This window comes from Nicotiana tabacum, chromosome 16 (assembly GCF_000715075.1).
Source record: "Nicotiana tabacum cultivar K326 chromosome 16, ASM71507v2, whole genome shotgun sequence".
NCBI lineage: Eukaryota > Viridiplantae > Streptophyta > Magnoliopsida > Solanales > Solanaceae > Nicotiana > Nicotiana tabacum.
The window spans coordinates 171,074,115-171,084,716 of record NC_134095.1 but is presented as its reverse complement, the minus strand read 5'-3'; the positions used below and the strand labels follow the sequence as shown (position 1 = coordinate 171,084,716).

General features: G+C 35.8%; 1 long non-coding RNA gene and 1 pseudogene across 1 annotated transcript; both read left to right on the top strand.

Annotated features, from left to right (window-relative positions):
• Nucleotides 1–1,909: 1,909 nt before the first annotated feature.
• On the top strand, nt 1,910–4,889 carry LOC107786231 (uncharacterized). Its single transcript, XR_012700425.1, has 2 exons — nt 1,910–2,119; nt 2,225–4,889. It is a non-coding gene; the product is annotated as an uncharacterized LOC107786231 (long non-coding RNA).
• Nucleotides 4,890–5,018: 129 nt separating this feature from the next.
• On the top strand, nt 5,019–6,848 carry LOC142170517 (disease resistance protein RGA2-like; annotated as a pseudogene).
• The last annotated feature ends 3,754 nt before the right edge of the window (nt 6,849–10,602 follow it).

Below are 10,602 nucleotides of genomic sequence, written 5' to 3'. Positions count from 1 at the left end.
AGTTTAAAGGTCCAGTTATGTATTATGCCTTTTCTAAAGCTTTTTGAACATGACATTGTTGATAAGTCTGGATATTAATTTCCATAATACATCAAGTATTTATAACTTATATGTGCAAAGACTCGAGAAACACACACATAGCTATGAAGTATACAAATTACGGACATAGTATTGCGCGATTATTGAGATAAAGGCAGATTTTTAATTTAAACTCAATGGACTCGCAATATTTCTAAAATTATGGGATCATATTTATTATTTATTGCAATTTAAATAATTTTTTTAAATATAAATTCATGTTCTGCATCTAAAGTACTGACTAAATCCACATCCATTCTTAATTGGGTATTTCGTCTAAATTATGCAGTAAAAATAGCACGGGCTAGTTAATTTTCAGACTGGTCATTCAAAAATAGTCAGTGTTTGCAAAGTCATTGAAAAATAGCCACTATTTTGTTGCAACAAGGAAAGGTCCATCATAAATACTGGAGATCGGTGCATCTGTGTATAAACTTCCAACATATTATACTGGAACTCCAGTATAATATATACTGGAGTATTTTTCTGGTTTTTAACAGTGTTATCGTTCAGATTTATCTTTACATAAAAAATGGCTAAATTTTAATTACTTTTAAAATTGTGGCTATTTTTGAATGACCACTTATAAATCTAACTATTTTTGAATTTCTCCCAATTATGCAAGGTGGCTTACTATCATTCCTCGCTCTCAAAGGCTAGAAAAACATGAGAACCTTTTCCATTCATTTTTGAATAGTGTGCTTTTTTTTGTTTTTTGCACTAGCAAATGTTTGAGACATATAAGAAGGAAAAATTAGGGAACGTCCTAAACACTCCCAATTTATTAGATTGGACTTGACATTGGGCATAGGCTTATCACCGCCAATCAGTGGTGGAGGCAGGATCTCTATGAAGGGGGTTCAAATTTTTTTTTTTGTAGCTAGTGGGAATTGAACCCATGACCTTATGTAGATTTTGAACCCCCTTGACCACTAAATTACACTTTTGGATTATATTAAGGATGTTCAAAACTTAATATATAGAGATAAAAAACAGATTTTGCCTTATATATACAGTATAATTTTTCGGCGAAGGGTGTTCGGGTGAACACCCTTGCGGGGTAAATCCGCCCCTGCCGCCAATGGTTGTCAATTGTCATCTATTAAACTGCATTCTAAAATAATTTTTCTCTTTTGGAGAATGCAACTAAATTATCACGATATTTATTAGAGACAATATTATTAGATAATATTGTTATCAAGTTGATGTTTTCCTAGCGATTATAATATAGTAACTAAAAAATGTATCTATATGCTGATCAAAACCATTTTTTTTAAATCAAAAACTAGAACTTGCACTATCTATATGCTTTGATTTTTACTTATAAGTTATATAGGTAATTATTTTTAAAGTATGTCTTTATGTTAAAAGTATGTTAACTTTACATATAAATCCAATAATAGTAGTAGGGCCTACACGTGCGAGGCACATGACATAGACATAGAGACTATTACATATAAATTATAGCTAAAAGTGCATATTTTGGTGAAAGAATCTCATTATTTTGTCCGATCACTTAGGGTCGTTTGGTATGACGTATAAGAGAGTATAGTGCTGGTATAAAAATTAAATACCACCTTAATATTTCGTTTGGTTAGTAAACCAGGTATAAGTTATCCCAGGTTAAAATTAATACCGAGATAACTTATACCTTATAGAGGGCGGGGTAATTAGCATGCTTCTTACAAATTATGTAATTATCATATTTAATACAATATATCAAACAATAAATAAAAAACAATCTCAACATAACTAATACCAGCATAACTTATTATAACTTATTCCGGCATAAGTTGTATTCAAACCAAACGACCCCTTGCTAGTACTAACTACAGTAATCTTTCAACTTACTGTAGATTATAATTTGAGAAGTACATGGGCCAGATTGAAAATTTAGCTATATGGGTCCCACACACTGACACAGGTGCGTGCCTTGGTGGCTTCTATCCTTTGCCGACAGCAGTACCTTCCAAATTACAAAATGGTTCTGTCCTTCTACCACTATATATCGAAGGTTCTTGTACAAATCATTCCTAAAATGGTAAGTCATTAAAGAATATCCTTTATTTGAAATTAAGTACTTTCACACAATTACTTTTGTCCTATATAATATATGTGTGTGAATTTATTAGTAGCTTTTTTGCAGCAAAAATCAATTCAAAAGTTTGGTGGGGTTCAAGTGGTTGGTCTTTCCCAAGAATAAATTTTGGATCTTTTTTGGGACTGATTTCAACAAAAGGTCAACTTTATTGAAATTCAAGGGGTAATTTGTTTCTCCTAATCTGATCAATTTTATAGCATAAACTGAGGAGTAGGGTTGATCTTGAAATGGATTTGGTGTAGAAAAGTGAATGCTTTTTTGGGTTTACATTTTTTTTTTCCTACGCGAATTGGAGCAATAAAGTGCTGAATCTCGGTCGTTCGTGGCAGCAAGGCCACTTGCAATATCTCGTCTGAGTTTGCATTGATTGTTGAATCTTGGAAAGAAAAGGAGGAGGTTGAGGATGGCAGTTCCATGGAGTATGACACTGTGGGTGGCTAAGATGGTGTGGGTGGCATTGAGTGGTTGGGTAGTCTCTTGCTTGACTATTGCAGATGAGGTTGCTGGCTCTATTCGAAGTGGCGATATTGGTCCTTTTCATGTTGGTTGAGTGGTATTTGTACAGCAAAATAGGGTCCATCATGTTGTGGTTTGTTCTTATCAATATGTGGGGTCATTTGTGGATAGTCTTTCTTTCCTTTTAATTGTTCTTTTTGGTTTTCATTTTGTGAATTGTTGCTTGGTTCTCACAGATTTTGTATATATCTGGATAAATATCATTTACAGCAGTTCAATTAATTGTTCTTCACTGTTCTTGCTTGATGAATGTGGTTTCCAGAGGAACCTAATAATCTGAGGTCACAGTGGCTTGATAGGGCTTAAGCTTCAGATACCAATGTGTTCAGCTCTTTGCAGCTTCCGCTTAGCTCCTAATCTGTGAATATTGCTGTTCGGCCAAATGATTCATTTCTTGCCGATTTCTGCGCTAAAATAGATAGCTTTGGATATGATAAGAACACTGTAATGTATTTCCTCTCAGTTAACTCTTTTACCGCACTTATACCTGCATCTTGTACGTAAAATGCAGCCATAATTCTGCTGTGCTATTATTTCTATACATTGAACTGCTATGATAAGATTACAATTTGAGATTCTTGTGCTTCTGATATGGAGGAAAATGTTTTCCGTTGTGAAATCACTTTTTGGGTGATTTTCGAGTGTTTGGTTGGGTATGAAAACAGTTGGTGTCTGGTAACTGTCAAGGTGTAGGATACGGTATGAAGATTATGCTTTCGTGAAATTTTTGTGTATTAAAGGATGACAACAATGTCTAACTTTTGATTGATACAAGTGAGATTGAATAAGATTTTGAGATATTTGTAGAGGGAAATGACTTCCACCTATGAGTGCCGGAAGTCATTTTCTCCATTTTGTGAGAAGACATTGTCCTTGAGGAAAACATTTTCCAGGAATACATTCATTGCACTTTTCATCATGCCAAACATTATCTGTGACTAGAATGCAGCTGCAATTAGCTTGACTTGTTACTTGTTTTCTGAATTACTGATAGAGCGGTCTCTGATACTTGTTGGAAGCATTCTGGTTGTATTGAGGATAATAATGCAGCCTTGTAACTGATTTGGCTAGGCTTGTGTTTTTTCGGGTTGTACTCTGTGCTAAGAGGGCTCTCAAGTTTATAGTGGTCATAATGATTTTAAGTTGGTAAAGGTTTATGACTAAATCTGGTGATTCTACCAGAGTGGCCTGTATAGACTCAATAAGAAAATTCTCCCTACTTAATTCTCTCTTTCATATGTCATTAGAATGCTTAAAGGAGAATGTATGTAGTAGTTGACAGTTCTGTAGTTTTTTAGTTACCTTAAGGTCAAATTATTTATAAGAGAAGTAGTATTGAAATGATATGGATCCTAATAGAGCGGAATGATTACATATGTATCATATACCCGACCCAACTTTGGTTGGGATTCATGAGTCATAGGTGACCGCTTGATCTTACCAGTGTCAAGTATTTTTGTTTCCTTTGCATTCATCTGTCGTGGTCCGATTATCTCTATAAAGTTCATCCGGAATCTAAAGAAGGTAATGTTTCCCATTCTTATAATATTCATGCAGATTTTGTTGCTCAAGTATGAGAATCTGTAAGATTGCACTACAATTAGGATCCCATGTTAAAAATCTCAGGTCTCAATGCAATCCTTTGTCTAGCTTTGGTGGATTCTTGGTTTCTGTAATAGCTCCCTCTCACTTCCTGAGGATAACAAGCAAAGAAGCAAGAATTCAGTTGTTTATTGACTTCCTTTCAAGCTTAATAATCTGTCAGAAACTGTTTTGGGCTCCTTGTTCTTTTATTTGAGGTGAAGTGGAAATCTTGTTTCATGTTGATCATCCCCTATGCTCATTGGGTGCGTAATGAAGGTGTACAGGCCAAGCTAATATCAGATTTCGACAGTGAGGTGGTGCATTGCCATGAATAATATAAGGAATCACCATTTGAGCTGTTTTGTCTTGACCACTTGTTGGAATGTCGATTTTTTTCTGGTTGTGGAGAGAAGTGTTAGAGTCAACGGAAGAAAGTGGATAGCAAAGAAGTGTTCGAGGATGACAATGAGTTACTGATCTTAACAAGTCAAGATTATTTTTCAGAAATTAGCACTGAGGGGTCCTAACTTTTTGATTAAATTGTTGGTTCTCATATCCCATATGACACATGAAGCTATTTAATTGGTATTTACAAGCACCAATTTCTGAGTATATCTCACCATATAATTTCCTTAGTTGAATTGTACTTCTTACTTGGCTCAAAACTATACCTACCCCATAATCACACGGGGTGACCTGATCTCCAAACCAAACTAGATAGTCTCTTACCCCAATAATCACAGGGGCCTCAGATATTATTGGTAGAGATACTGCTCAAGAAAAACATTGTAAAACAGCTGATAGATTCTCCTGATGAGAAAAATATTTCTGTGATTCCTGTTGTTGGACTCGGAGGGCTTGGAAATACCACACTTGTTAAGCTGGTTTATAACAATAATAGGATAGTTCAGAATCTTGATCGGAGAAGTTTTTTGGAAGATTTTAGTCTGAGTAAGGTAATTGAGAAAATTCTGAGGTCTGCAATAGGAGAAAGTTTTGGCCACCTAGATATGGACCAATTACAAAGTCATTTGAGTGAGGTTATGCAGTTGAAAAGGTATTTACTTGTGATGGATTATGTCTGGAATGAAGATCAAAACTAGTGGACGGATTTGAGGGAGTTGCTGATGATTTGTTATACAGGTAGTAAAACTGTTGTCACTACGCGCAGTAAGATGGCTGCTTTGATTACTGGAACAATCCCACCTTACTATTTGGGAGGTCTTGCTGATGATGCCTGCTTACCTTTATTCTTGAAATGTGCATTTGGAGGGCAGGACAATTTGTTTCCTTATCTAGTAGAAATAGGAGTGCCTTTGGCTGTGAAAACCTTGGGAAGGTTGTTGTATATGAAAGACTGAGAATGAACGGTTGCGGATAAGAGATGTGAAATGGTAGATTGAACAGAAGAAATCTGATATTTTATCAATATTGAGATTGAGCTATGAATAGATGCCATCACATTTAAGACAGTGCTTTGCCTATTGCTCTATGTTATCCAAAGCTCAAGAAACTCCAAGGGAGGACTTCGTCAACCACTGGATTGCTCAGGGATTTAAACAGAAACATGAAGTTGGAAGATATTGGTAATCAGTACTCTGTTGAGTTGCTATTAAGGTTTTGCTTCCTCGACGTTATACAAGATTTTGATGGAAAAATATTGTCATGTAAGATAGACAATCTTGTGCTTGATCTTGCACAGTGGTTCTGAATACTTAAATCTGAAATGTAATGCTTCTGTGGTTTCTGAAAGAGTTTGCCACTTATTTAAGATATGTCTAGGAAACACTTCCCAAGATTTTTATTTCCTTTGTAAAAGTTGAGGTCTTTCTCTTATTCATTTAACGTTGGACCTGTCAAATTTCAAATGCCTTCTGGTGTTAGTCTTGAAAGGAAGCCTTGGAGTAACTAGTGAAGTTGCTGCATGTGAAGGTCACGGGTTCGAGCCGTGAAAACAGCCTCTTGCAGAAATGCAGGGTAAGACTACGTACAACAGACCCTTGTGATCCGTCCCTTCCTCGGACCCCACACATAGCGGGAGTTTAGTACACCGGACTGCCCTTCAAGTGTTAGCCTTGAACAATTCAGATTTTGAGGAGTTGCCAACTTCAATAGGTCACTTGAAGGAATTAAGATATATTAACCTTAGTGACAATGGTAGGATCACAAGTTTCTTCCAAGGTCTATGAGAAAATTAGTAAATCTGCAGACTCTTAACCTCATTAACTATGAACAGGTTGCCAAGAGACTTTGGAAAGTTAATCAGCTTGAAGACCTTGTATTTGGAGTTATATCTTTTTATAAATGTAATTAAGTTCATATAAAGTTCATGCCAAGAGACTTTGGAAAGTTTATCTACATAGCAGATATCAGTAGAGATGAAGAATCAACACTCTTTCACGGTGAAGAACTTGATTTGATGGATGGAGAGATGAATTATATATGTTATGGGTGATATTTATTTTTCACCTAGCTCCTTTGGCTATAATTGGAGTTACTATGTTATATTTTTTTATATATGTATTAAGTTCTTGTAAAGTTAAAGTAGAATAATCATTTAATTTTATCATGTCGCGATTCTTGAGCATTTTATAAGTGGCAATTGACAATAAGTTGCAATTACTAAAGGCGATTTATTAGTCTCAATTAGCAGTGTTATCTAGGCCGATTTATTAGTTGCAATTAATGAATGTGAGTTATAAGTTGCATTTACTAATGTGATTTATAAGTTGTAGTTGCGATCAATTCCCATTCATTCTTTAATGGAATAGGGAATGGGTAGAGTTGCGGCTTTCAGGAATGGGCGATAGCCTATGACTAAAAGCGCCAACTATCTATGATTGACCAGGATCGAAATGCAAATCGACGAGATGAGCCAACGAAAGATTTAAGTTCAAACTATGATGACTGGCATCCACACTTACGCAACGAAATTGAGGTGCGATATGTAAGGCGCAATTAAGGAATACGATTTATAAGCCGTAATTTCAAAATGCGAGTTATAAGTTGCATTTACTGCATATGATTTATAAGTAGCAATTGCAGAATGTATAAATTGCATTTATTAAATACGATTTATAAGTTGCAACCGTATAATGCACTTTATAAGTTTCATTTGTAAATGCAATTTATAAGTACAATTGCATAATGCGACTTGTTTGATACGAGTTATAAGTTGCATTTAATAAAGGCAGAATAGCCTAGGAAACACTTGTACTTATTCCGGTTTGACATCCCGGTCCTTGTACTCCACAAAGTTTCATCCAGACACCTCTACTCGATCAAAACTAGTGTTTTGAACGCTTCTAACCATTGACCAAGCTTATGTGGCATTGAATATGTTGAGTTGGACGAAATGCGAGAAATGCACGCGTATAAAGCGAGTGTAAACAACGAATTTGATTTTTAAAAAAGATTAAATAAAAGAAAATAAAAAAAAAGGAAAAAAAGTTAAGAAATTGTTACTTTATTATTAAAAAGTTCCCCTTCATGTTTAGTCCCAAGATTCACCTCTTCAATATCGCAAACAAATTGTCTTTCACCTCTGATTTTTGCTTCCATTTTGTTTGTAAAAGAAGAAAACCAAATCTAAAAGTCAGTCAATAAACAACACTTAATTTGCTAACAATATAGGCTAGCAGGTGAGATTTCATTGAAATAATCTTTTTCTTTTACAAACAATTTCTGTTCATAAAAATGATTAAGATTTTATGGGTCTTCTTGTTGAAACAATATCTTGAAATCATCATAAATAGGATTGAGATCTCCACAGAAGAGTGGGAATTGCATGATTCCAATGTTTTATTTCGGATGGGGTGGCTGCGATTTGTAACATTTAGGAAGTGTTAATTCTATTAACTATTTGATTTTCTTCTTTTTCTTTCTTTGTTTTTGTTTTCATTTGTCAATGAACTGATTGCTGGATGTATTTGGGGTAATAGAGCTAGAGAATTTTTAGGGTTGTGAAGGTTAATTAATGGAGGGGGGGACTGTTTGGGGTGGTGAAAGTGGCGGCATAGAGGCGGAAATAACAAGAGATAGAGAGTAGAGGGGAGGAGTGAAGTGAAAATAAAATAAAAAATAGAGTAGAAAATTTTGAAATAAAGTGACAAAATAATGATATGGCATAAAATATATGAGATGGACATGGATGTGCATCCACATTGGATCGTTGAAGAGCACGCGAGGTCGAAAGGGTTTAAAAGAGTTGTTTTGAACGAGTAGAGGTGTCTGGATGAAATTTTGTAGAGTATAGGGACCGCGATGTCAAACAGAAATAAGTAAAGCTATCTCCTAGGCTACTATGGCTTTAATAAATGGATTTACAAGTCGCAATTCTAGACTGCACTTTATAAGCTGCATTTCGACATGCGTTTTATAAGACGCAATTGCAGAAGGCCATTTACCAAGTCAATTGCTGAGTGGCGGGAGTTTTCTGCGTGCGATTATTTGCATCATATTCCCCCAAATTCTGTCTCCTATGATGGCAATGGCCTGTCAGACAGCATAATTCTGTCTCCTATCATACTCTCCTCAAATTGAAGAATTTAGCAAAGGTCAGTTACTTTTCAAAGAATTATGCTGTTGTTGATGGGATAACGAAGGAATGGTTCTTTGCCTGATGTTGGAATTTGGAGCAAATAAAAACGTTGGTTGCATCAGTGGAGGCAGGCTTGAGATTTTCCAATTGTGTGTCTGCCGTAATCCCAACCCTTGTCCAATTGCTGGCCTCATCTTCTGCCAGTAATGTGGAGAGTACAATTCTTCTATTGATGAGATGCAGACAGTTCCAAATAGATGACTCAGAGGATTGCCTCCGGAAAATGTTTGCCACTGGTAATTCTTACTTTGCTAGTTAGTGCAAACGCTGACCATGTAGTGTTGTTTGAGATTATGCTTATTCCAGGTTCTTATTTTGTTTAGTTAGTAATCAAGTTTTACTCAGAACTCTGACCGATAGCAGCACCACACCTACAGGTATTTTCACAGGACAAAGCAATTTACGAAGCTGTTGAGAATGCTTTCGTTACAATTTTTGTAAGGAAGAACCCAGTTGAAACTGAAGCCGTAGATTCAAGTATTGGAGATCTTGCTGCTCTGGAGTTGATAGTTGGAGCCTTGGTGTCAAAAGGCGATATAACTGTTAAGTTTGGCAGAAATCTTTTGTCCCACATCGGTGGGAAAAGAATGGTTGGGGGGATTTTCCCCTTATAAAAGAAGGCTTAATGTTTAGGATTTAAACACACCTCTCATTTGCCTTCTCATCTGTTTAAGGCATTTGTATCTTCTCTCTTTAGTATTATTTCACTTGTATTTTTGGAGTGGAATAAAATATTGGTTGTGTCCGAGGAGTAGGCAAAATTAGCCGAACCTCGTAAATTCTGGTGTTCCCTTTATTGTTGCTTTGTTGTCTTATTTATTATTTGGTGGCTGTCATAAATTTTGGTATAGTAGTTGTGACTTATTCACACTCTATACATTTGGCTTCCGCAACCATTGGTATCAGAGCCAAGGTACTGTCTAAGTATGCTCTGTGGTTGCAGCATAGTCTGATCTTCCACATCAGAAAAGATTTATCTTGGTAACTGAGTCAAGGTTCTGTCTGAGTATGCTCTGTGGTTGCAGCTTAGTCTGATCTTCTACATCAGAAAGGAAATAATCTTGATTTGTGTCGTCATCTATTAAATAATATTTGTGTCAAATATGGGAGACAATAAACAAGAAGAATCTACATCAAGTGTCAACAATACGTCATCATTGGTATCTTCGCTTATGACAAGAATTGTGTCAAATGCGAAATTTGCGATAGAAATTTTTGACGGGTCCGGACATTTTGAGATGTGGCAAGGCGAGGTTCTAGATGTCCTTTTTCAACAAGGGCTAGATCTGGCCATTGAAGAAAAGAAACCAGATGTTATTGGAGAAGAAGATTGGAAGATTCTCAACCGTGTTGCTTGCGGTACCATTCGATCCTACCTTGCTAGAGAGCAGAAATATCCATACACAAAGGAAACTTCTGCAAGTAAATTATGGAAAGCACTGGAGGATAAATTTTTGAAGAAAAATAGTCAAAATAAATTGTACATGAAGAAAAGACTGTTTCACTTCACCTATGTTCCTGGTACCACGATGAATGAACATATCACCAGTTTCAATAAGTTGGTCACAGATTTGCAAAATATGGATACAACTTATGATGATGGTGACTTGACCTTGATGTTGTTGGCGTCACTTCCTGATGAGTACTAGCACCTTGAAACTACTCTACTCCATGGAAATGACGAAGTTTCTCTCAGAGAAGTTTGTTCGGCTTTGTACAGCTA